At 39.5% G+C, this 26,373-nt stretch overlaps 2 long non-coding RNA genes across 2 annotated transcripts in view; one reads left to right on the forward strand and one right to left on the reverse strand.

Moving 5' to 3' along the window:
* Positions 1–1,112: 1,112 nt before the first annotated feature.
* On the reverse strand, positions 1,113–8,085 carry LOC112448052 (uncharacterized). Its single transcript, XR_003036385.2, has 4 exons — positions 8,010–8,085; positions 7,029–7,152; positions 3,448–3,653; positions 1,113–1,695 (listed from the first exon to the last, which is right to left on the reverse strand). It is a non-coding gene; the product is annotated as an uncharacterized lncRNA (long non-coding RNA).
* LOC132346109 (uncharacterized) overlaps positions 7,482–26,373 on the forward strand; it is a 47,130-nt gene continuing 28,238 nt past the window's right edge. The window contains exons 1-2 of the long non-coding RNA XR_009495813.1: positions 7,482–8,175; positions 23,965–24,051. This is a non-coding gene — a long non-coding RNA (uncharacterized lncRNA). The remainder of the gene's footprint in view (positions 8,176–23,964; positions 24,052–26,373) is intronic.

Raw genomic sequence — 26,373 nt, forward strand, 5'->3', positions numbered from 1 at the left:
AGACTTTATTTTTTGGGGCTCCAAAATCACTGCATAATGGTGACTGCAGCCATGAAATTAAAAGACGCTCACTCCTTGGAAGGAAAGTTATGACCAACCTAGATAGCATATTCAAAAGCAGAGACATTACTTTGCCAACAAAGGTCCATCTAGTCAAGGCTATGGTTTTTCCTGTGGTCATGTATGGATGTGAGAGTTGGACTGTGAAGAAAGCTGAGCGCCAAAGAATTGATGCTTTTGAACTGTGGTGTTGGAGAAGACTCTTGAGAGTCCCTTGGACTGCAAAGAGATCTAACCAGTCCATTCTAAAGGAGATCAGCCCTGGGTGTTCTTTGGAAGGAATGATACTAAAGCTGAAACTCCAGTACTTTGGCCACCTGATGCGAAGAGTTGACTCATTGGAAAAGACTCTGATGCTGGGAGGAACTGGAGGCAGGAGGAGAAGGGGATGACAGAGGATGAGATGGCTGGATGGCATCACCAACTCGATGGATGTGAGTTTGAGTGAACTCCGGGAGTTGGTGATGGACAGGGAGGCCTGGTGTGCTGCGATTCATGGGGTCGCAGAGAGTTGGACACGACTGAGTGACTGAACTGAACTGACCTGAACTGAGGTAAGAAGTTGTAAAGAAGCCATAAAAACATAGTATCTTTTTAGCTCATCAAACAAAGCAAATTTAGCACATGTTCCTTGCTTTGGTAACTTCTAGGTTTTTTGCAAGTCTCAACTCAAACGTGACCACTTCAGAGACCTTCTCTTTGTTTTCTGTCTCAGTGTAATGTTTGTTTTCTTTATTGTGTATTTCTTAATTTTTACTTCATGCTTACCTTCTAAAAATCTACTTATCTGTTTTTGCCTTGGGCTATGAGGTTGATAAAGGCATTGTCTTTCCAGTGTTTAGCACGATGACTGCCATATGGCAGACCCTTAATTGATGTTTGTGGAATTAATTAATGACTATATGAAATATGACCAATGAACAGGCCCAAAATAGATGTCTGTCACCTTTCATCCTGATTAAAAATTAGAATTGGTAAAATCAGAATTGTTTAAAATTGGCTGATTGAGCACACATATTTAACCACCATTCTCTCCCATAATCCCACTAAAATACAAGTAAAAAGTTTTATTAAACAAGGAATACATCTTCAAGGAAAAGAAGATCAGGAGATGACAACAGCCATGAAATTTTGGATGCTGTAGAACAGATGGATTCTTTGCAAATGCTGAAGCAGATTCAAGAAGTCTGAACCCTGGTCCAGAGTTGGGAAAGTTAAAAAAGCATCCTGAGTAGCACTGCAAAACTCTGATGAAGCCCCCCATTGGTGTCAAATGTTCTAGAGGGAGATGTGGAGGTGGGCCAAGGACAGGGGCACTGATTGAAAAATATGTCTGGTAAGTGTTAAAGCTTCTGTCCCCAGATCCAGTCTTCCTTGCTTCCTTTTGGAACAAAACCTCCTCATCACTGAGTTTTAGGTGAGCATGTGCTGCCCAGAGAGCAACGGCATTTCTTGGACTGATTTTGCAGGGAGAGATGGCTACATGAATCAGTTTTAGCTAATGGGATGTGATGGGTCAGGCTTTTGGAAAAGAAATTAATTGCCCTTCAGTTTCTCTCTCCTCTCTTCCTGTGGGCTGGAATGTAGATATCATGCTGAGTCCTTGACCATGCCCATACTGATGAAGAGGACCTCCTAGGAGAAGGTGGAGCAACAGTTAGAATGCACCTGGATTTTTCTTTTTCTATTTTTTTTCTTTTTTTCTCCTCATGAAGCATAGCCCACCCACCCATCACCATCTGTCAACTTCTGAACTAATTTTTGAGATAAAAATTAAGTATCTTCCTAATTAACAAAAAAACAGATCTTAGGACCTTGTCTCTAACTGCACAGCCAGGTGACTATTTCTTGCCTATGTGGCAGAACACTGCAGGTTTATTTATCCAGGACCATACCCAGGTGGTATAGTAGTAAAAAATCCACCTGCCAATGCAGGAGATGCAAAAGATGCAGATTTGATCCCTGGGTCAGGAAGATCCCTTAAATGGCAACCTACTCCAGTACTCTTGTCTGGAAAATTCCATGGCCAGAAGAGCCAGGCAGGCTTCAGTACATGGGGACTGCAGAGTTGGACACGACTGAGTGACTGAGCATGTCCACAGGCATACTAAAAATAGACAGATTAAGTGAATGTTTACCTACGGGTAGTGTGGTTTCAATTCCCCTTTCACATCTCCTGTCAGTTCCCAGGTTGGAGAGTCAGGCTTTACCTATATGCAGGAAACTTGAAAGAGTCTGAAAAATCTGATCAACCCAAGAGAAAGACCTTCCTCTTCTGACATTGAGTGAATGGACCTTGGCAGGTGACTACACAGAAGAACAAAGTTGCCAAACCTCATCCAAGTATGCAGAGCTTCAATAAACTTATTAGTGAAAGATTTTTAAAGAGAGGCAGACAACCAGAGATCTTCATGCCTTTTAGGAAAATGTCCATTAAAACAAACAGAGATGAAAACAACCTAAAAAAAAGCATCTTGGAGGGAATAAGCACTAGGAAAACAATAGGAGAAGAAAATAGAACCAGAAGAAATTACTAATATAATCAGGGATGGAAGAACACACTGCAGCCATGGACCAAAAAAAATAGTGGCTATAAAAATGACATTCAGAAAACAATAAGTGATCCCCAAAGTTTAAACTGTGAGAGAAGAAATGAAAAGTCAGTGGAAGGGCATGAAGGTAAAGCTGAAGAAATAAGCCACAAGATAGACCAAAAAATAATATTTAAAACATTGCAGTACTGAAGGACAAGAGTTTCCAGAATCAAAGAGCCCACGGACTGGTGGGAATATCAGTGTACCAAACCACTTTGGTTTCACATGTGGAGGGGAAAGTAGGCGTAAGGTAAGAGACAGTGTTTTATAAGAGGACTGTTTGTCCCGTTAGACCATTTACAATATTAACATGTGTAACTTGGTTAAAAGTAACATTTTAAAGAAAGCTATTACGTTAAATTCTTTTCATAACTATAATAGCTACTGTTTACTGAGGACATTCTGTTAGTCATAAAAGTAAGTTTTTTGAGACAGTTTTCCTTTTTTTTAAGTTTTTTTTGACTGGACCACTTTTTTAGTCTTTATTGAGTTTGTTACAATATTGCTTTCATTTTCTGTTTTGTTTGTTTTTATTTTAGCCAGGAGGCATGTGGATCTTAGCTCCCTGACAAGGGATCTAACCCATATCCCCTTCATTGAAAGGCAGAGTCTTAACCACTGGACCACCAGGGAAGTCCCAGAGACTTTATTTTTAGTTCTTATATGAACCCTGAATTAGCATCACCATGTATAGAGAAGAAAACTACCCCTCAAGAGCAGTTAAATGACTTTTTAACACCACATCTGTGGCCCCAAAGCCCACCCTCTGCCCTCTAGACCTGCCTTTACTTACCTGCAGTAGTTCCCCAGGACTTGCCTGGAGATAACTGTATTCCTGGCTTTATGGGAGTCCTGGGACTCAGCCTCACGTGGCTTTTCTGTGTAACATACATTCATGATGGTGGCAGAAGAAAGGAAGTGCTGAATTTGATCACAAGAAGTGACAACTTTGTTCTCTTCTAGCTATGGAGGCTTTTAGAAGGCTTTTCTTCTGGCCACCTGTGAGGGAGAGAGAGCCACTGGATGCCAGAGGCCTTTCTGGTAGCATTATGTTGAGTAGAAGCGGGAGGGTGGATGACAAATGCCAATATGTGAATGAAATCTGGCTTTTGATTCTCTTATTTTGTGAGCTGGTTTTAGACTGTTAAGTTCTGTCGGGGTAACTTCTGTGTAAACTAGAACTGACAGATAATAAACATATAGCTAGGGCTGTAGCAACAGAAATCGATGCACTTCAAGTTCCACATAGGAGAAAACAGTCAAGATGTCTCAAGTCCTTTTAGAGTGATAAATGCAATTTACACAATAAGCAAGAAGCAATGATTGGGAATAGATGGTATAAGATCCCGTCTAGGAGATGGCCAAGAGGTGTCTGATGGGGGTGATGTTGCTAACCTTAGAAATTGTCAACAAATTGGCTCTGAAAGTTATAAAACACTTGTAAATATAAACCAAAAAGACAGAAAAAACTTAGGTTCTGTGTGGCTCCCCATCACCCACGTAATGGTGACAAGGCCCGGCCTGGATGGTATAGCCGGTTGTTGTAAGCAGTACTGCCTTGCTGGTCTGAGAGAAGTGGAACCAAACAACAACTTGTATGAACACAGAAAACATTTCAGGCCAAATACAGGCAAGAGGAGCCTGTGTTTCCAGAGCACTTTCCCCAGGCTAAATTGGGTACTATACCATTTGCCATACATAATCTGAATGGCACACTCCTTTGATGGGAGACTTTGTGGGAAGCAAGATGCACTCACTGAAGTTTTATGGTGATATCTGTTATAAAATAGGCCTTGTGAATCTCCCAATCTGTAAAGATTGTGTATTTCAGTAGTCTCATTACAGGACCTTGGGAGTGGGGACATATCCCCATTCCTTCTCCAAAGATTATACTGTTTATGCTGATCCCTCTTTCTGAATAGGGAGTCTTGCTAGGAGTCAGGGAGATGTCTCATGGGCTGAGTCTGGTCCGTGGGACCAGTTACCAGAGCAGAGAGGCCCTGAGCAAGGTTTCAAACTGCTTTCTCAAGGCCACCCTTGACCTGGGCAAGTTTCCTAACCTCTCTGGAACTAGGTATCTTCTGTTGGAAGCAGGGATGATGCTAGTCCCTACTTTAGAGCACAGCTGTGAGCAGTCAGTGGGATGATGCACATGGAGGAGGCAGCAGGGCGTGCATGCAGTCAGCACTCAAGAGACATGAGTTCTCAACTCTAAGCTCTGTTTCCTAAATCCTTGAATGGGGATGATAAAACCCTCTCCATGGAGTTTGTGGAATTAGAGCTGGTGTAGGTGGAGAGTCTGACTCATGCTGAGTCCTTGATGATTGGTCACCATTCTCCCTGAGCCCTGCAAACCCCATCAGAGGTTGGAGTTGTAGAAGGATTCAGCAGTATGATAGTTGATGCCATGAGACACACAAACCTCTTGGAGATTAGTTAGGTTAATGAGATATGATCTCTTTTTACTCTCTTTACCTCGTTCAGTTAGGCTCATGGAGTTGATGCACCCCTGGCTTCTGAGGTTCTGGGTCAAGGCACCAACCCAGTGACTGGATGGATATGCCTTGTTTCCTGCATCCCCGGCCCAGTTGCTCCCCTAGACTGTCTCCCTTTCTTGTTTAATGGCTAGTAGCTAGAGAAAGCAGAAGGGAATGGCACCCCACTTCAGTACTCTTGCCTGGAAAATCCCATGGACAGAGGAGCCTGGTAGGCTACAGTCCATGGGGTTGCGAAGAGTTGGACAGGACTGAGCGACTTCACTTTCACTTTTTACTTTCATGCATTGGAGAAGGAAATGGCAACCCACTCCAGTGTTCTTGCCTGAAGAATCCCAGGGATGGGGGAGCCTGGTGGGCTGCCGTGTATGGGGTTGCACAGAGTTGGACACGACTAAAGTGACTTAGCAGCAGCAGCAGCAGCTAGAGAAAAGGCTTCCCTGGTGGCTCTGATGGTAAAGAATATGCCTGCAATGCAGGAGACCCGGTTTCGATCCTTGGGTTAGGAAGATCTTCTGGAGAAAGGAATGGCAAACCTCTCCAGTATTCTTGCCTGGAAAATCCCATTGTCAGAGGAGCTTGGCAGGTCTATAGCCCATGGGGTCGCAAAGAGTCAGACACGATTGAGAGACTTTCACTCACTCACTGACTCAGAGAAAAGGTCTAAAGAAAGTGTCTCTACTCTTTCTTACCTGCTTCTCTCTCCTTTGCTGCATACAAAAAGATTAAGAAGGTATGATTTAAGGAAGTAAATCTAGTCTGGCATATTCCAGTGTTCCAGTTAACTTTTTTTTTTTTAATAGCCTAAATCGTAAAGACTTAGAACATCAACAACCATTTTATCATCTCTGACAATTTCCAATAAGGAATTTGGGGAGGGCTCAGCTGGACAGTTCTGACTCTGGGTCTCTCATGTGTTTACATCAGACAGTGGCTGGAAATGGAACTCAGGGTGCTACCTGGCACTGTTCTCTTCATGTATTCTCAGCACTTGCATTCCCATTGGTTGGGATAGTTTGGTTCCTCATAGCATAGTGGCCTCAGGGTAATTCAGACTGCTTATGTGGTAGCTTAGGGCTCAGGCATGCATGTTCTAGAATACCAAGTGAAAGCTGTATTGCCTTTATGACCCAGATTCAGAAGCAGGACTGGCTCTATAATTTGTGGGGCTTGGTACAAAAGGAGAATGTGGGTCCTTTGTTCAAAAATTGCTAAGAATCTCAAGATTGTAATAGTAGAGCATTAAACCAAGTGAGGGGCTTCCCAGGCGGCATTAGTGGTAAAGAAGCCACCTGCCAGTCCAGGAGACATATGAGACACGGGTTCAATTCCTGGGTCAGGAAGGTTCCCTGGAGAAGGGCATGGCAACACACTCCAGTACTCTTTCCTGGAGAATGTCACGGACTGAGGAGCCTGTTGGGCTACAGTCCATAGGGTCACAAAAAGAGTCAGACTTGACTGAAATGACTTATTATGCTCATGCAAACCAAGAGAAGGGCACGCTGCCCTCTATGATGTCGTATGTCCCACAACTGTAAGTCACATAGTGTCCCTATCATCATATACTCTTGAGTATTAAGGTCATTAAGGTCAACCCATATTCAAGGGCATGAAACTTGGAAACCCATCTTGAGATGACAAGAGTGTCGGTGAATTTGCAGACATGAATTTTAATGCTGCCTCTGCTTTTTTAGGACTTCTCTGTGTTCTGCTGATCATTCCCTTTATTCTTGTTGCGTGTGTATTACTCTTTCCTTAGATGAGGGTCCTTTAGTACTATTTGTAGAATTTTTTTCAGTTTTAATTTGAGGTTAGTCAAATATAAATTTTAAATAATATGTCTCTAACAGTTGTATGGAATTATGATGTTCAAATTTACTTCATGAAATGCTTCTCCCCTGCTGGAGATGGCTTGTCAGAATTTCCTGCTTGTCACTGAGCTCTGGACTGGGTGGCAAGCTGCCTCTGGTGTAGGTCCATTTGTGCTCGTTTGTGCTCAACACCTGCCAGGGCAGAGGAAGCAGTTAAATTCATTGAATTTTTTCAAGAGGAAGAAAAACTTCTGGAGTGGGGATCAAGCTGAAATGAAAAAAAAAAAAAAAGTATGTTCCCTCCTCCCAGTACACACATAAACACACACAGACACACACAAACCAAATGGCCACTCTTTGGACAAATATATGAACAGCAGCCTCTACTTGGGCCCATTGAACATCTTGGTCTGTAGCTACAGAGGGTTTTTCTATTTAATCCTCATTGTTGTGTAACTGGGCTTTCCAGGTGGTGCTAATGATAAAGAACCCATCTACCAATGCAGGAGACCTGAGTTTGATCTCTGAGTAGGGAAGATCCCCTGGAGGAAGGCATGACAACCCACTTCAGTATCCTTGCCTGTAGAATCTCCATGGACAGAAGAGCCTGGTGGGCTACAGTCCATAGTCAAGACTTTCCAGGTTATTGTCTTATAGTCAGGCCACTGAGTTTCTTAATTAAATGAAACTTACATATTAACCATCTTGTTTATGTTACTTAAAATTTGTGTGCTGTGTGTGTGCTGGGTCGCTTTAGTCATGTCCAATGCTTTGTGACCCAGTGGACTGTAGTCTGCCAGTCTCCGAAATCCATGGGGTTTTCCAGGCAAGAATATAGGAGTGGGTGGCCATGCTCTCCTCCAGAGGCTCTTCCTGACTGAGGGGTCAAATCCGAATCTCCTGCATCTTCTGCATTGCAGGCAGATTCTTTACCGCTTAGCCACCAGGGAAGCCCTTTGGCGATAAATTGTTAGATACTGTTAACAGAGCAAGACTAAGTATAGCCCTCAGCACACAGCTATTGTTGCTGTGCACCCGTTATGCCACACCTCATTACGAGGCAGTGATTACCACAGGACCGGCCATGGTCCTGCTCAGCCATTGGTCAGTGCCACAGTAGGCCCCGCCCACAAGCAACCAACGGTCTAAGAGTGACGGTTAGCGGGGCATTCAGTCAACTGTCAGTGGAATGGTGGTCGTGGGGTGAAGAATGAGGTAAGAGGCAGATTCCGGCCTTCCCCTACCCCGCCCCCACACTCCAGCCCACCGGATCTTGGGCCAGTGGGTGAGTTGGGGGGCTCAAGGAACAAACTGTGGGCTGTCTCCTGCATGGCTCCAGAGTCCTCTCCAGGGCCACCCACTGGCTGAATTGAGGCCTTGAGACAGTGGCAAACCTCTCCCCCATCCTTGTCCCTGTGACTTGGTAGCAACGCCAGTCTGCCTGGGTTGCAGTCTGTGGGACCTACCTACCCCCTTCACACTCACCTACCCTGCCACTTTGGGTGGCCTAAGAAGCCTGAGGGCCAGTTGGGTCCTGGGCACCTGGCTCCCTCAGCTATGACAGCTGGGCAGTGTCTGGGGACCTGTCCTTGAGGGAGCTGCCAACTGAGATCTGCCTCCTCTTCTCCAGGACTGGGAACTCAGAGGGGGAAAGTTGTGCCTTGGGACCTTGCTCTTTCTTGTCAGAGAATAACGTTTGTTTGGGAGAGGTTTATAGGAACTTGGTTACCTGACCATGACCTGACCTCAAGAATAAAGGCTGTGACACCAAGAAGTTTGCAACAACTAACCACGTTCCTCCCTCACCCTTCTTAGAAAAGGGCTTTCCTGAAAGATTTTTTGGAATTTGGGGTTTTAAAGGTCACCTGTCTCCTTGCATGGCCCTCAGTAAACCTTCCTTTCTCACCAACCAGTTACTACTACTTCAAGCATCTCGACAACTTTTTGTAGGGAAGATGCTTTCACAACCAGCAGGAGGCAGAAAATGCTTTCTATGAGTTTGCTGAATTCTGAAACATGGATTTTTATGTTACAGGAATAAACAAGCATTTCTTGTTGGCAAAAATATATTGATTGTAATGGTTCCTATTTTGATTAATAAAGATGTGTTTGAGCCTAGTTATAATGATTTAAAATTCAAGGTCCAAAACCGCAATTACTTTTGTACCAACCTAAATATTACCCAGTTGGAAGCTCTCAAGAAAACCCTATAGTATTTGTCCCTCCTGATAGTTGAGAAAACTGGGATTCAAATGTGAGTGCTTTTTTGAGGATCATTTAGCTTTTAAGACATGGAGCCGAAGACTGAACTCAGATCTTCTAACTCCAAATACTTGTGCATTCACACTGCATCATGCTTTTTCCCACTGAATTTCAGACTTCACTAAATTTAGTGCTTGATGAACAGTGAGAGATAATATACAGTTAGTTGTTCATTATCTATGTTAACAACAAGACTCAGTGGTAAAGCACAGATTATTGCCTAATGTCTAAGACCTTGCTTGAACGTTTTTTCTTAATATTTTGAATAGATAATATATGAACATGACTGAAAAATTCAAAAGATTTCCTCCATCCTTGATCCTACAATTGTATACACATAACTGTGTACATATATCCCTTAAACACACAAATGTGGTAGCATGCCACATGTTCTGTTCTGCACCTTGATTTACTTCTTATAATAATATTATTATACCCTTAGATATATCTTACACCTTTTATCAATTGCAGAATATTTCATTGTATGTGTGTACTAGCACTTATTTAACCAGTTCCCCACTGAAGGGCATTTGATTTTTACCTGCTTGTTTTCTATTACCAAAAATGTTACAGTTTAATTTTCATTTACATACTTATTTGTACACATGTGAAAGTATTTTTATATGATACATTAGGGTCAGAATAAATGTCTGTAAAATTTTCATAGACTCTTTTTTTTATGTTTCAGCTGATTTTTTAAATATAAATTTATTTATTTTAATTGGAGGTTAATTACTTTACAATATTGTATTGGTTTTGCCATACATCAACATGAATCTGCTACAGGTATACATGTGTTCCCCATCCTGAACCCCTCCCCACTCCCTCCCCGTACCATCCCTCTGGGTCGTCCCAGTGCACCAGCCCCAAGCATCCTGTATCATGCATCGAGCCTGGACTGGCGATTAGTTTCATATATGATATTATACATGTTTCAATGCCATTCTCCTAAATCATCCCACCCTCTCCCTCTCCCACAGAGTCCAAAAGACTGTTCTATACATCTGTGTCTCTTTTGTTGTCTCGCATACAGGGTTATCGTTACCATCTTTCTAAATTCCATATATATGCGTTAGTATACTGTATTGGTGTTTTTCTTTCTGGCTTACTTCACTCTGTATAATAGGCTCCAGTTTCATCCACCTCATTAGAACTGATTCAAATGAATTCTTTTTAATGGCTGAGTAATACTTCATTGTATATATGTACCACAGCTTTCTTATCCATTCATCTGCTGATGGACATCTAGGTTGCTTCCATGTCCTGGCTATAGACTCTTAATTTTAATGTAAGTGGAACTTATATGTCACAATTTGTGCATTTAACTGATGAGCCTATTTGTAGGGCAGCAATAGGGCTTCAGGGCTTCCCAGGTGGCAGAGTGGTAAAGAACTTGCTTACCGACGCTGGAGACATAGGAGACCCAGTTTTGATCCCTGGGTTGGGAAGATTCCCTGGAGGACAGCATGGCATCCCATTCCAGTATTCTTGCCTGGGAAATCCCAAGGCTCCTGGACAGAGGAGCCTGGCAGGCTAGGGTTGCAAAGAGTCAGACACTTTTGAAGTGACTTAGCATGCACACAGTAGAGATGCAGACATAGAGAACAGACTTCTGAACACAGGAGGGGAAGGAGAAGGTGGGATGAATTGAGAGCATAATATTGATACATATACATTACTGTGTGTAAAATTGATAGCCAGTGGGAATTTGCTGTATAACACAGGGAGCTCAACTGGTGCTCTGGGACAACCTAGAAGGGTGGGATGAGATGGCAGTGGAAAGGGTTTCGTGAGAGAGGGAACATATGTATACCTATGGCTGATTCATGTTGATGTATCACAGAAACCAACACAACATTGTAAAGCAATTATCCTCCAATTAAAAATAAATTTTAAAAATTTGTGTATTTATATTTTTGATGAATATTCCCAAGTATGACTGTAAAGTGTTGTTGGAGGAAGTTATTGAGAGGATGTGACTGCTGGTTTTCCTGTAAGCCGAACCTTGGTAATAGCAGGTTCCTATAACCCTCCCCTGCTCATGGAATGTGCATTCTGCCCAGAGTTCCCACAGATGGAGCTGTTTCAACAACACAGCCTTGAGAATAATGTGGTGTTGAGACATCTGGACAGTATGTGTGACTGAATGCGGTTAAGACCTTCTGTGTAAACTTTTAAGGTTCTGGTGGGTGAGTGTGAAGATCTTCTCATCTTGCAGCTGCCCAAGACAAGCCTTGTAAGTAAGTTCACTTGCTTATTAAACCTCCACCTACCAATCTGGAGGTTCTGCTTGCCTCTTCAGTTTCTCTTTGCTCACTCTGTATAGGGACCAATTTCTGATTTCACCTGGGAACTCCTGAGGTTATGAACCAACAGTTGTTTTACTTATATCCCACCAACATTATGGAAGAGTATTTGTTTCACCTTTTCAATCTAATACACGGTTAAAATTTTCTTTTTATCCAGTCTGATAGTTAAAAAATGGAATCATAAGTGAGTTTCACTTATTTTGAGTAAGGTAGATTATCTTCTAATATGCTGGGAAGTCATTTATTTGTATTTAATTTTCTGTGACTCACTGTTTTTGTCTATTTTTTCCATTTGAGATGTTGATATTTTCATATTGATTTGTTAGAGTGTTTATATGTATTGCAAATACATTCTCCTGTGTTATTTGCAAGTGGGAGAAAGCATTTTCAGGCAGAGAGTGAAAATATCCTGAGGCAAGCAGGAAGACTAGAAAGAACAGTGAGTTCTCCACTCAGTTCTCCACTTTGTGATTTCTTTTCAAGTAGAAATTAAAAATTATTGTGTAGTCAATTCATCATTTTTATATTATAGTTTTAAGACCATCATAATCTGAGATAGTAAAATTTTCTCCCATGTTTTCTTTTAGCAATTATAATGGTTTCATTTGGTATGTTGAAATCTGTCCATCCATAATTTATTTTTGTGAAAGGTAAAAAAGCAGAAATTATTTTCTGCCAGATGTCTACTCAATTCTGACAACATTTATTGGACAATTTATCTTTTACCTGTTAATTTGGAAGGACACTTTTATCCTATCTTGAAAGTCTGTGTGTATTTGAGTCCATTTCAGAACTCTATGTTCTGCTTTCCTGTCCTAAACTTTCAAGTGTAATACCATACTGCTTTAATTAGTATAGTTTTATAGTATCTTTCCTTCTGTGATTGGGCTTACCTTCTCATTACTGACCTTTCTCAGAATATTCTTGACTATTTTGTGAGTTTATTTTTTATTAACTTTAGAATCAGATTGTTTCATTCAAAATATTCCTGTTAGTGTCTTTATTGGGATAGCATTAAATGGACATCTTTAATTTTTAGTCTTACAAGCTATTTATCTGAATTTCAAGGTGAGTTTTTTTGAACTTAACAAATGTATGAGGACAAGTATGGATAAAATTCTCATTTTATAGAGGAGAATTGAGAGAAGAATGTTTTGAGAGGTCCCAAACATCCTTATGTTTCAAAATCACAAAAATGACAAGTCTTGAAAAGGGCCTAGGACCAGATTTTCTCCCTTACATTGTTGATCTTTTTCTATCACAGTGCACTGTCTACACATCCAACCAGTCTCATCTATCCCCTTGTGACAGGGAGAGACAGGTACTGGAGTACACCTGTCATGGCATACAACCATGCTTAGAAATCTGCTGTAGTAAAAATAGCTTTATGGTGGGAAATACTTCAGTTCCTCCATGACTTTGCTGTTTCCTCCCTTGCCCCTGGAATGTGCTTTCTGTACATAGAGAAAAAAATTAAAGCTAATTACTTGTCTTAAAAACTAAAACTTTTGAAAATAAGTTTCTTTATTGGAATAACATCAACAAAATTCCAACTATAAACTTAGAGTGAACAAGGAATTCATCCAGCTTGATTCATTTTTGGTAAAAAAGATTTTCTTCTAAGACAACTGTATGATCATATATATATAATATCATTTATTTCACATTTTGCATCATAAAAAATTTGAGGGCTTTATCAAGTTTTCCAAGGATTCTCTATTAATCCAGTGTATTTAAATATTTTTTTCTTTGCTATACTCAGCTGTTATTATCCCTGCTTATTTTGTATTTTTTTTTTTCAAAAAAGGTTCTCTCTCTGCTGAATTATGATTCATCAATAGCTTTGCTCATAATTCCAGCAGTTCTCAACCATAACTTTTGTTGACTTTATGAATTCATTCATCTTTTGCAAGTCTGGCAATTTACTTTGTCTTGCATTGAATTTGTACTGAGTTTTTATATAGCTTGTGATATCTAATAGTGTGAATAACCCCTCCCTCCCCACCTCCCACCAAAGATGTCTACATTCTAATGTGTAGAACTTGAATGTCAAGTTCACAAGTTTGAACTTTTTGCCCTTATATGGCAAAAGGGACTTTGCAGATATGATTAAGTTAAGGCTCTTAAGATTGTCAGAATCTTATCCTGGATAATTGGCGTGGGTCTGATTCAATCACAGAGGTCATTATAAGAGGAAGGCAGGAGATCAGAGTGAGTTGTAAATGGGATGATGGAAGCAAGAGTTAGCACAGGCAGTTACTAAGCCAAGGATAGCCCACCTCCTTGAGAAGTTAAAAGAGGCAAGGAACAGATTCCCCCAGGAACTTCCAGAAGGAGGAAGCCCAGCTAACACTTTGATATTAGCCCCTCAAGAATCATTTCAGACTTCTGATCTCCAGAATTGTAAAAGGAAAAGTGAATGTTGTTTTAAGAGACTTAGTTTGTAGTAATAAGAATCTAATACAGCCAGATACTAATCAAAATGCTGACCTCAGAGAGGACAATAGTGATAGATGAGGTTGTGAGAATTGTGGGGTAAACAGAAACCATACATTGGTAAATATTTTAATGACTTTAGCTTCTGTAGATAGCCTGTAACTGTGTATATGAGTATCTCTGCATATGTACAGTGAAAAATGAATATTCAAAAGGCAACCCTTTCCTCCTCCTGTCTTGTCAAGAAACAAGATTCTTCCTTGAACTACTGTATATAGTTGCGGAAATGTTTGTAGATAAAAACTGAAGGAGCTACAGAAGATTGATGACTGAACACAATAAAGAGCCTGAAACTATCTGAGTAATAAAGGAAAAGATGCTGACAAATTAATGAGAAATAGAGCTTACTGATGCTGGAATATTTTAAGAGAGAGAATAAGAACAAGGGCAGCTCTGCCAAGAAACAGAACTTGGGGGACAGAGATGAGTTAGTTAGTTAGTTCAGTTGCTCAGTCATGTACGGCTCTGCGACCCCATGAACCGCAGCACGCCAGGCCTCCCTGTCCATCACCAACTCCTGGAGTTCACTCAAACTCATGTCCATCGAGTCAGTGATGCCATCCAGCCATCTCATCCTCTGTCGTCCCCTTCTCCTGCTGCCCCCAATCCCTCCTGGCATCAGGGTCTTTTCCAATGAGTCAACTCTTTGCATGAGGTGGCCAAAGTACTGGAGTTTCAGCTTTAGCATCAGTCCTTCCAATGAACACCCAGGACTGATCTCCATTAGGATGATAGGAGGATTTTTAGCAAGTGTTCCTGTGTGTTGTTCACAGTATCGTAATTTAGACCTCTGTTGCTCCTCAACCAGCTCCTCTTAATGCAAATCTGCAGCAACGATCCAGAGTTAGGCTTTTGTTTATTTTTTTAAAACAGCTCTGTAGTAAGGCTGGTTGTAAAGCAGGAGGAGGCACATCTTTCTTTGGATTGCATGTTATCAAAATAAACTGTGACTGTTTTGATAATCTTACAAAAAGCTTCCAAGCTAGGTCTCTCTGATCTGTGATGTTCTAGGCTGGGACCAAGATGCCTCAGCTCTCTGATCTTTACCATTCTGGGTAAAGCCTTCTTGTTGATTATCTTCTTAGAGGGGTCTTTGTGGCAATTTGTGCTTCCTGAGTTGTGAGCAAGACATTCAGGAGAGAAAACTTTATAACCTCAGCTTTAGACTTCTGTTTCTCATTTTCTTTGCTTTTCTGAACTTATAACAGTCAAACATCTGTCATGTTGGAATTTCTTCCTCTGGCTGCAGTTTCCTTGGCCTCTCTTGTAACTGACTGTTTGGATGAATGTTCCTCTTTGGGGCAGCTCCTATGCTGTTTTGATGAGCATGGTGTGGGAATTTGAGAGTAAAGCCAACAAACTGTGTACAATTGCACACAAAAACCCATATCCTTATACTACTTCATACACCATTGACCAAAGTCTAATAATTCTGACCAGTAACAATCACGATTACAACCATATTCAGGGTTTGTGGCCCAAAGGAAATGCAGGCTACATAGCCATTTTCCACATCATGCTTGGTGAATTTCAGCCTGAAGCACTTGGAGGCTTCTGGGCAGTTTCAATTAGGTGTGTCCTTTCCTTTGTTCTCTGTCCTATCCCCAGAGAGAATCAAGGGCAGTTTTCAACACTGAAATGCCCTCTCCATGTTATTGAGCTCCTGGGCACTGCATGAAATTATCCTACGATGTGCTATGAGATTTGAATGTTTTAGTTTTATTATTGCTATTTGTTCTCTCAGTTTAAGTGTAGCTGAATGAGTCACAGTTGGTCAGATCATTCAGGGGGTCCAGCTTACTGGGAATGCCCCTGCAGAGTCACATGTTCACGATTCCCAATCTCAGCAACAACTCCCTCATGGGAAAGAGGGGTACCGTCCAGGTATTTATGATCTGAACTGATACATTCAGAGAGAACATAATAGGATTTATTTTCCTTTAGGCCCTGGAAGTCCTGTGTTGTAGTACCCATATGGACTATCTTGTCTTGCCAGTGCTTCATGAAACGTGGCCAAGTCCATAGAGCCAAGGCCTCCAACTGGCCTGTGTAACGGAGAGGTAGGCATGTGGTTGTGGCTAGTAGATGCATCTTTTCTGGCTCTGAGGGTATAATTAAGTCCTGAGTGATTATTGAAGAGAACTAATAGCTCTGGATGTGCAAAATGAGGAACGGAGTTCTTAATATTATACAAATGAGAAGCAAGGACTTGTGTCGGCAAATTTTTGACAAAGGTGGAATAAATGGACAAACCTGAGTTATCTCTTTTTAAAATGTGAGTTTGGTAAGCAGAAAGAATCTGCTGCAGACAGGATCATTTACAAAACAAAGATGAAAATCTTATATAAAAATCTATGTTTTGCCTGGTGGCTTGCATGCTAGGATTATTTTGACAGAAAGTAAATAGCAAGGCGATACTGAGATGTGAGAGAAAAAAAATTTGGATCAATCCATGTGTTGTTCCATGAAAGGATCCAATCAATTCTGCTCCCATTGCCAGAGGAAGAAGTTACATAGCTGTGTTGAGTAAGGTTCACAAATTGCTCTCCAATCAAGAAGTAAATAATATCTAAACCCTGCAAATTGAATTTTTATTAAGAAATTTATCTCTTGTTACCCTGGGGTTTATGAAATCTTTTAGTGCTTGTGGAGGAAGGCAATATATCTCAATGTACAAAACCAGACTGATTGGGGTGAGGAATTTTAATTTTTAGGGTCAGAGACATACCTCACCTTTTAAAACAGGCTTAATGAGAAGGAAGCAGACAAATGTTGCTTTAAAAGCCATTCTAATTCTTCATGCATTGTCCTTTATATTACTACTCCTGTTGCTATTTTCATGTACTTTACAAATTGGAATTTATGGATTTTTTGCATAAGAATTTCAAGGTCACAATTTCCTAAATTGAGTAAATAAATAAATCCCTCTCTGTCATCGACTTGCTGAGTACTTAACATCTATATATTCATTGTTTTCTGCATTCATAATATGCCAGTTCTACTATTAATAAAATTTGTATTTCCTGTACAGGGCTTGTTTAAACTAGAAAATCCAAGTGGTAGTTCTTAACCTAACATTTTTCAAAGAAGAACAAGTGGAAATGTTCTGCTCTTGCACTGCCCATTTTCAGATTCTCTTCTATATAAACAAGTGATAATGATAACAGCAATTATTAATCCATGTTGAAAATTTACTATGTGAAAGGTATATTACTATGTAGGTTCTCATTTAAGAAAGGTGTAATTTTCCTCGTACTATGCTGGAAGAAACAGGCTCAGAGAGTTTAAGAACTTGTTTGTATAGTCAAGGATAATAAGTGTTAGAGCCAGGTTTTGAACCTGGCCTGTCAGGATAGGCTGGATTAAGCTGTATTAGGCCAAAATCTCAGTGGTTTAAAACAGCAAAGATTTATTGTTTATAACCCTTGGCATCACATGTCCATTTTTTCTCTAAGGGGTTTCTGATTCATGGTTTGCTCACTCAGAGTCCAGGTAGATAACTGGACACAGTGACTGCGCAAGTGGATGGGCCACTTGGGCATTGGTTCCTGTAGCCTTCTGCCTAGAAGTGATGCATGCTTGTCCTTTCACTGGCCAAAGCAGTTCAGTTGGCCCTGCCTTTTCACTGGGGCAGGGAAATGTGTCATCACCATGTGTACAGAAGGCAGGCAAAAGGCAGTGTCAGTGGATAGCTTAATACCACATACATTCAAAAGAAACCTATGTTGGTCTTAAGTATATGTTAGCTTAAAAAAATTCCAATATATGTTAGCTACAACTTAAAAAGGACCCTAGATCTGTTAAGGTTCAGAAAAGATGTGACTGCTCTGGAAATTGGTCAAATTCAGTTAACTGAATTAATGACTTCCTTGTAGAAGAATTCAATGGTTTTATATTTTGTTTTCCCCAAATGGCAGTATTTATAATGATTTGTTTGTTAGCTAGATTTTGAGGAAGAGACAGATTTAAAAGTAACTAGCACAGAAAATAATTTAAAGGACAGAAAACATTTCCTAGCTTCTATGAGGGTTCCCATTTATATAATCCATAGCAGAGCCCGAAAATTAGAATTTAGACTTTTAATCCAAATAGGATAGATCATCTAGTACTTTCTTCTGGGATTGTTTTTGTAAAATAGGAAGGTGTAAATTAACTCTCCAGTGTCAATTTGAGTAAGCCCTTGAGGCAAATGACAGGAAGATTGGTTAGAGAAATTTCTGTAGCAGAAGAGAGGACAGTGTTGGTTGTGCTTGGAAGCAAGAGAAATCTTAGCTATCCTAAAATAAAAATTCTCTGCAGTGATGGCAATTAATAAATAGCCAGTCACACAAAAATATAATGAAATCATCTGGAATTCTGTCTTGTAGTTTGGTCCAGAATTTGTGATTTTAACTTTGGCATTTAAATTTTGTGCTTCTTTCAACATCAGCTGAGCATGGCAACTCTGCAAAGGCGTAATAGAACCACTGGAGCTCTACGCTTCTGCCTTGCCATGCTGGCTAGGGCTCTTTGTGCTTGGTGAAAGATGCAATCACACAATCAAAGTAATATTTTCCCTGAGGTTCCCTGGGGCAGATTGGTTCTGCAATTTTCCAGTAATTGTTTGGAAAAGACAGCCCTAGATTTAGTCTTTCTCTTTAATCTTCCCCCGCCACTCAATTCTCTGCACTGAGGCTCCTGGATTCTCTTTTGCCAGCCTCGCTTAAGTACCTGGGATTGGGGTGCTGTGGTCTATGTTGTTAATTATGGAGTGAGATTTAAGTGACTCCCTGAATGGGCTCCTACTCCAGAAATCCCCTCTATTTCTGCAGGCCAGTACCTGGAATATCTTTCCACAATTGTTATAAAGGCTAAAGGATTCTCAAGCATTGGGCTTGTGGAAGGAAGAGCTGAGGTGACCTTTTGAGATGAACATACTTCTTTAATTTTGAGTTTACAACCTGGGAGATAACTAATGTTTGTACATATAGACTTTTTCCTTTTACTTATGAACCACAGGTGATGCTATTGATTGCTTTTAAGTATTTCCCCCCTCCATTTCACTGGTAAGAATACAGAGGCTCTGGGGTGTTGGCCAAGTCAAACAGAAAATGCTAGAATCTGGCTTTTTAGACTTCAGATCCAGTGGTCTTCTCTTATTCTGACATTTTCTTGTTAGCATCCAGCCATGAGGAGTAATAAAATGGAAGTAATTAATAATATTCCAATGTACTCCCATTTGAAACCCCAGTAGTTCAGCAGACCTGAACTTCCTACAGGAAGCACTGCTTGAGGATGGAGTCCCTCTTGTGACATGGTCTGCCGCCCTCTGCTGTTTGTGTAGCCCACCTTTATTGTTGCTTGATCTCTTCTGGATTTGATCTTGATCTTCCTAGTGCAGTGTCTCTCAGCTGAGTGTGCAGCTGTTATTTGAAGGTGAGAAACCATTTTGGTTGGCACCTCACGTAAGGAAAACATCAGAGAAAATCAAAGAATGTGGGACTTGATATTTCTCCCGCAATATACTCCTGTGTGTGAATGTTCCCCTTTTTCCTGCCACATAATGAGGGCACTTTCACTATCTAATTCCCAGAATGGCCCTTGCCTTGCCTTGGCTCTGGCATTCTCCCAATTCCCTTTAAAAGAGAATAAACATTCTTCTCCAAATTATGCCTAGCAAGGCAGCTAAGGGGACTAATGCCAGAGATTTATGACACATCTAGAAGCCTGGGAGCCCTGGGAGGAATTGGGCCAGAACTCTTCAGGTCCTCAGGGAGAAAGATGGAGAAGATCCATGACTAGGGCTCAGAAAGCCAGGTTGGATTCTGCAGGGTGGCAGTGGCAGTATGGGTCTGTGGTAGAAAGGGGCAGGTCTTCATGGAGTGGGTCCAGGTCCAACAGATTAGCCAAGACTACAAGGCAGGCAATTGGAAATTGAGTGAAAGTGTGCAGGGCAGGGACAGATGAGTGGTTTGGCTAGTTAAGAGTTGATAAATAAATAAAAGGCAAGATTCTGACATGCTAACTTGAGATTTTTGTTGCATGATTTTCTCTGGGACAATGGAAAAGTAATTATAGGGTTGGCCAAAAAGTTTGTTCAGGTTTTTCCATAACGTCTTAACCTGAATGAACTTTTTGGCCAAACCAGTGTATATGGTAGCCTTGACCACTATCAAAAGGAGTTGTCAATTTGCATAGTCTCTAATATACATACCATCTAAGGTTTGTTAATTATGATTCCCACTCTAATGAGTCCTGTAACAATTTATATAAATTACAACGCCTGTCATACATTATCTGGTGCAAATACCAGAACAAAGGTGGCAAATTCTCTTATATCAATGGTTCTCAGAGTGTGATCCCTGGGCTAGCAGTATCAGCATCACCTGGAAATCTATTAGAAATGCAAATTCTTGGGCCCCATCCCAGACTCAATGCATCAGAAACTGGGGGCAGGGCCCAGCAATCTGTCTTTTAACAAGCCCTACAGATGATTGTTATGCATACTTAAGTCTGAGCAGCACTGCCCTAGATTATAAGTATAAATGATGAAGCTCAGATTGCTTCCACTAGGGAAGGACTATAAATGATTTGTTGGATGAAGAGGGAAAGGATGCAGAAAGACAAGGCAAAGATTTGAAAGACACATGTCTGCTGTGTTCTGAATGACTAGGATTGCTTGAAGTTTGACCACTGGATAAATTGGGGCAATAACAATACCATACTGCTTAAAGGTGGATTGCCAAGGTCACAAAAGGGCAAGATGTAGAGTCAAAGAAATGATGACAGCCAGGATTGATCAGGCACGCTCTATGATTGTTTTGGGACGTGATCGTGAACCCATTGCCCTGGGATCTGACTCTGTGACTTTCTTTGGTTTAGATATAGTAAAATAATATCTTCCTGAAAAGGGCAAGACAAAAATTATTTCAAAGAAATTAATTCAGATAAAAAGGAGTTGACAATGTCCTCTGAAAATTTTATCTAAAAATATTTATTCAATTTTGGGGAATAATAAATGATAAAAGCATCAGAAAGCTTCTTTTTTAATCCTTTATTAAAAGTATGATTCAAAAGTCTTCAATTAAAAAAGCACAAAAGGGCCATAAGCATCATCCTAGTCTTCACTGTCTAGTTATTTCTTTCTTGAAAGACCAGAAATTTAAAAACCATGGTGTTATATAATAAATTGCTTCTGGAAAAGTTAGTCCTTATGGCTGGAGTTCCTGAAACTGCAAAATAAGTCAGCTTGTGCCAGGGAGATGAAGGGAAACCTGTTCTCAATTACTGGGCAGCTGGTATGTTTTAATTGTTTGCTTTTTATAAGCAGTAAAATAAAAGGAGTAGTCCTTAAGTATCCTCATACACCGTTAATGCAGTGCTTCCCACACTTGTCATGTATCACAGTCCCCAGGGAACTTGTTAAAAATGCAGATTGCCCACCCCTTGAGGTTATGATTTAGTAGGGATATGATTTTTAACAAGCATCCAATGATTTTGGTGCAGGTGGTTTGAAGACCACACTTTTCGAAACTCTGCCCAGGGCCTACCCATAATTTATGTGCTCATTATTTGAGCATTTCTAAAAGTGACTGACGATTCACAAAAAAACAGTTTAGTGTAGGTAAAGGCTTACTGTGAGCAACACATGCTTACTCTAATAGAGCTTCATTATTTGGCATTTGGGGAAAATGAGTATTACACACACACACACACAAAATTTAAAAAATTAACAGACTTTATATTTTAAAGCAGTTTAGGTTTACAGACACTAGAGCGTGTAGTACAGAGTTCCCTCTCTCCCCTGTTGAGAATGCCCTCTGTTGTTAACATCTTGCATTAGTGTGGTATATTTGTTACAACTGAACCAATATTGGTATATTATTATGAACTAAAGTCTATAGTTTACATTAAGGTTCATTTTTGTGTCATAAAGTTCTATGGGTTTTGATAAATGCATAGTCTTGTGTCCATTATTTTAACATCCAGAAGAATAGTTCCACTGATGTAAAAAAATCCTCTATGGTCCACCTATTCATCCCATTCCCACTCTCGGCAATTGATCTTTTTATTGTAACTATAGTTTTAGCTTTTCCAGTGTGTCATATAATTGTAATCATGTAGTGTGTAGACTTTTCAGACTTGTTCTTTTCACTAAGAAATATACATTTAAGATTCTGTTATGCCTTTTAATGGCTTGATAGCTTATTTCTTCTTATTGCTGAATAAAATTCCATTTTATGGATGTCCCATAGTTTGCTTATCTGTTCACTTTTGGAGGCTATCTTGTTTGCTTCCAGTTTGGGGCAATTGTGAATAAAGCTTCTATAAACATTTGTGGGCTGGTTTTTGTGTAGATGTAACTTTTAGCTCATTTGACTAAATACTTAAGAGTGTGATTGCTGGATTGTATGATAAACTATATTTAATTTTGTAAGGAACTGCCAAACTTTTTAAAAGTGGCTGTAAAATTTTGCATTCCTGTCAGCAATGAATGAGAATTTTTGTTGTTCCACATCCATGCCAGCATTTGTTATTGTTCATTTAAAAAAAACTTTTTTTGCTACTTTCATATGTGTGTCGTGGTATCCAAGTGATGTTTTAATTGCAATTCTCTAATGATATATGATGTTTGACATCTTTTTATATGCTTATTTGTTATCTGTTTATCTTCTTTAGTGAGATATCTGGTTAGATCTTTTGCCTGTTTTGTGATTGGGTTGTTTTCTTATTATTGCATTTTAAGAATTCTTTGAAGGACTTTGTATATAAGTCCTTCATCAGATATGTTTTATAAATATTTTATATCAGTCTTTGGCTTTTCTTTTTATTTTCTTAACAGTCTCTTTTGTATAACAGAAGTTTTTGATTTTCTTGAAGTCCAATTAGCCAATTTTTTCCTTCATAGATTGTGCATATATAGGTAATCTATATAAAAACTCATCGCCAAACCCAAAGTCACCTGGATTTTTTTCCACTGTTATCTTCTAGAAGTTTTATAGTTTTGCAGTTTACATTTAGGCTTATGATCCATTTTGAATGTTTTTGCAAAATGTGTAAGGCCAGTGTCTAGATTCTTCTTTTTTTATTTGCACGTGGATATCTAGTTGTTACAATACCATTTGTTGAGAAGTCTATCATTTCTCCACTGAATTGTTCTTGTTTCTTTGTCAAAGATCAGTTGACTGTATTTGTGTGTCTATTTTGGGGATCTCTATTCTTTTCCATTGATCTGTTTTTTCACCAATACCACACTGTATTATTATTGTAGCTTTATAGTATGTCTTGAAGTCACATAGTGTCAATCCTCAGACTTTATTCATCTTCAATATTGTATTGGTTATTCTGGGTCTTTTGTCTTTGCATAGAAGGTTTAGTATTTATTTTTGTTGACACACAAAAAACTTGCCAGGATTTTGATTTGGATTGTATTGATTATAGGTTAAGTTCAATTCAATTCAGTTCAGTCGCTCAGTAATGTCTAACTCTTTGCAATCCCATCGACTGCAGCACACCAGGTCTCCCTGTCCATCACCAACCCCTGGAACCTACTCAAACTCATGTCCATTGCGTTGGTGATGCCATCCAACCGTCTCATCCTCTGTCGTCCCCTTCTCCTCCAGCCTTCCATCTTTCCCAGCATCGGGGTCTTTTCCAGTGAGTTCGTTCTTCCCATCAGGTGGCCAAAGTACTGGAGTTCCAGCTTCAGCATCAGTCCTTCCAATGACTATTCAGGACTGATTTCCTTTAGGATTGACTGGTTGGATCTCCTTGCAGTCCAAGGGACTCTCAAGAGTCTTCTCCAACACCACAGTTCAAAAGCATCAATTCTTCGGCACTCAGCTTTCTTTATAGTCCAACTCTCACATCCATACATGACTACTGGAAAAACCATAGCTTTGACTAGATGGACCTTTGTCAGCAAAGTAATGTCTCTGCTTTTTAATATGCCCTCTAGGTTGGTCATAACTTTTCTTCTGAGGAGAAAGCATCTTTTATTTTCATGGCTGCTGTCACCATCTGCAGTGATTTTGGAGTTAAGTTGGTGAGTATTAATATTTTAAGAATATTGACTTTTCCTAACCAGGGAAATAAATTTTTTAACATGTAAAATATTTCTCTGTAAACTTTGAAACTTTGCATAATACAACACTTTCACAATAATATTAATAAAATGTAATGTTAACTTCTCTAACTTTCTAAATGTATGTGAAATAAAATTTGACATTTCCCTTATGGCTTAGGATAGTCATTATGAGTCTCATTGTACACTGGTTGCTAATACAGTTGTAGCTACTGTTTCATATTCTTTCTCTGTGTTAGGTATCTTAGTTATCCTTTATGGCTAATTGTTTGCATGTCTTTGTTACCAGCTGGATTGTAGGCTTCCTCAGGGCCAAAATCATGTTGTGGCCATTGCTGTCTCCCAAGTGTGAGAGACACTTTATAAATGTTTGTCAAGTGGACCATGACTGTCTCTAATATCCATTTCTCTCTTTTAACTTTTACTTCTACTCTATTGTACTAAAGAAAAACAGATAAATCAACTTTATTAAGAACTGTCTGCTTAAAAAGAATCACTAAGGCTCTAGACAAAGTCCTTAGTACATTTTTTGTGGGAGCTATTATGGCTTTCGGTGAAGCACAGTGCTACTGTGCATTGTTTTTTTTTTTTTTTTTGGCTACTCCATGTGGCTTGCAGGATCTTATTATTAGTTCCTTTAGCAGGGTTCAAACCTGTGCCCTCGGTAGTAAAATTGCAGAACCCTAACTACTGGACCACCAGGGAATTCCTGACTACTGTATATTCTTAAACATACAGAAAGTTTGAATTCCTATGTGCTCTCCACGTAAATAAAAATAATTGTTAACATTTTTCTATAATTTCTTTTTCTCACCCTCAGTGTTGTAACACATACACACATATTAACACATGCAAACACATATGCTGTACTTTTTGAAAATTAGTAAAAGTTCCAAAATTTTATAAATATTTCAACATGTATCATCTAACAGTAAAGACAATGGAAATAGTTTATTATACTTAAGGAAGTTAACAGTAATCATAAACATTATTTAGTAGTCATTCCATATTTAAATTTCTCTAGTTGTTACAAGAATGTCTTATATATTAGTCAGTCTAGGTTCCTATGCTGCAATTGCCTGATGTGTTCTGTTTTAGGATGTGATGTATTAGGTCGTACTCTGTGGCTTTGGGTAAGTTCCTTTATATCCCTGTTCAGTACAGGATGATCTGTAATATTGTTGTGGAGCTCCGAGAGTGTCTGAGTCCATGATTGTAGCCATTTTAGGTCAACAGTTTTGTCTTTTATCGATTTATTTTGCTGCACTGCCCAGTATATGGGATCTTAGTTCTCTGACTACAGGTCGAACTTTTGTCCTCTGCATTAGAAGCATAGATTCTTAACCACTGGACCACCAGGAAAATCCCTATGTTTTATTTTTAAGTACCAATAAAAATAGGAATGTTATGAAATAATATAACAGGAACTGATAAGCCACCAAATCAAAAAGCAGTGTATTTAAGTCAGATTTTAAATACCAACTAAACCAGGCAAATGTCCATGGAGCTTTTTTTCCCCAGTTTTATTGAAAAATAATTAACATATATTACATGGAACTTTTAAATTATTTCTTCTATGTTGAACTCATCTGTGTGAAAATCTACCAATGGAGATTGATATCTTTAAATACCACTGAGAACCAAGATAGGAATTGAGGTTGTAGACCACATGTTGAAACTTTTTCTGGCACAGTAATATTCTTTACTATTATGACTCTGGTCAGAAAATAAAACATTTTAGACAGCTGAATTAATTCTTCATGCCAAAATAGTAATGATTTTAAAACATTTAAAAACTTTTCATTTTATAATAATTTTAGACTTTTCAAAAAATTACCAAAAATAAGAACGGTACATATTCTCCACTCAGATCCTCTAGATGTTTATATCTTGCCTAGTTGAAGTACAGTTCTCAAAATTCCTTCAAACTTTCCTTAAGGAATTTCTTTTTTTTTTTTTTTTACTTAAGGAATATCTTCAGACTCTGTTTTGGATGAGACTGTCCACTATTCTTGGACTTTAAAACTCCCATACCCACTTTACAGACTGGAGAAGATAATCTTTACCACATCCTCATATTTACTTTTAAAAATTCTAACCTCATCTCCAGTTGGAGAAGGAAATGGCAACCCATTCCAGTATTCTTGCTTGGAGAATCCCAGGGACCGAGGAGCCTGGTGGGCTGCCATCTATGGGGTCGCACAGAGGCAGACATGACTGAAGTGGCTTAGCAGCAGCAGCGTCTCCAGTATTTTTCTTTATAAGGCGCTAGAGAAACACTAA

This window comes from Bos taurus, chromosome 9, assembly GCF_002263795.3.
Source record: "Bos taurus isolate L1 Dominette 01449 registration number 42190680 breed Hereford chromosome 9, ARS-UCD2.0, whole genome shotgun sequence".
In the NCBI taxonomy this organism is placed as follows: domain Eukaryota; kingdom Metazoa; phylum Chordata; class Mammalia; order Artiodactyla; family Bovidae; genus Bos; species Bos taurus.